Source organism: Nycticebus coucang, chromosome X, assembly GCF_027406575.1.
Source record: "Nycticebus coucang isolate mNycCou1 chromosome X, mNycCou1.pri, whole genome shotgun sequence".
NCBI classification, from domain to species: domain Eukaryota; kingdom Metazoa; phylum Chordata; class Mammalia; order Primates; family Lorisidae; genus Nycticebus; species Nycticebus coucang.
The window spans coordinates 80290440-80291910 of NC_069804.1; positions in this window are offsets into that span (position 1 = coordinate 80290440).

Consider the following 1471-nt stretch of genomic DNA (forward strand, 5'->3'; position numbering starts at 1 on the left):
AACAGATATTTTTCTCCACAAGTCCAAACTCCTAGTCCACTCTTTCCCCCTTGCATGGCAGTCTGAAGTTCTGCTCCCTGTAGGGCATAGAGTGTTTGATCTTGTCCTGAGAAACCTGGGGCATAGTGTCTCTAGACTGACAACCATCAGAATGGAATCTGTGACTAACGGAGAAGAAAGAGGGTGTAGGATGAAAGAGACACTTGGCAGGAGGAAGAGCAGTCCCCTGGTTATGACTATGCCCAGCCAGTGGTAGAGTTGAACCTCTGTTCAGGCTGTGTCTGGAGGAATAGGATGCAGAACCCCCAGCTCTGACAGCACCCACAGCGGGAGAGTGGTTGCCCATGTGGACTGAGTTTGGCAGACAGGGCTGGTCCCCAGCCCCTACTGGGCCTGCTAGGATAGGCGTGATAGGTGTTGACTGTGACCTGAGAGCAAGAGCGTGGTCTGATTCCAACAGAACCCTTGAGCAGTGGCTTACTTACTGTGGTGTGAACCAAGAGCTGAGGGCTAGGGCGTGTTCCACTGTCTCCAGCGGAGATGGTGATCAGAGGCTTACCAGGTGAGGATTGAGACCTGCACGTGGAGGATGGTGCCCTGACTCTAACAGAGCCTGCAAACAGAGGCTTTCCAGGCAGTGGACTGAGACTGGCAAGTGGAGCATGGTCCCCTGACTCCAACTGGTCTGGCAAGCAGAGGCTACCTGTGTGTGGACTGAGACCGGAGGGTGGGGCCCACTGTGCTGACTCTAACAGGCTTGCCACGCAGTGTACTGAGACTGGCAAGTGGGGGGGGGTGTCTCCTGACTCCAACTGGTCTGGCAAGGAGAGGCTAGCTGTGTGTGGACTGAGACCAGTGAGCGGGGGTGTTGCCCCTGGATCCAGCTGGGCCTGTGAGCAGAGAAGCAGACAATGGTGTGGACTGAGTCTGACGGGTGGGTGTGTGGATCCCTGGTTCCAATTGTGCTTTGAATCTCTTTGCTTTGAATTGTCCTTTAATCCCTCTCTGTTGGGCAGGGTTTGCACTGCCAGAGACAATTTCGTTGGAACCCGTGTCTGGGACTGTCCACTCAGGGACATTCTGAGGTTGACATTCGAAGTCCTATAGTGGAAAAGAACTGAAGGGTGGGGGCTGGCCACTGCAAATGTTTGTATCTCTTCACAGTCAAGATTTAAATCTAATAGGATAAGGTAGAGGTTGGCTGATATCAAAACAGAGCTAGCCTGCACTATCTGACCAAGTAGGTCCTGAGAGTCTCTGACTAAAACTCTGAAAGGAGCCTTGGTAAGGTTGTAGGAGACAAGCCACAATAAGAGCTTTGGTAAGGGGCTATCTCTAATACCTGGGAACCCCAATTCAATCTCACCCTACCAGTTCTAATAACTAAACAGTGGAAAATAAACATGGTGTGGACCCAAAGAAGAACTCTGGAAACATGAATAACCAGAGTAGATCAACCCTTCCCCCGCAA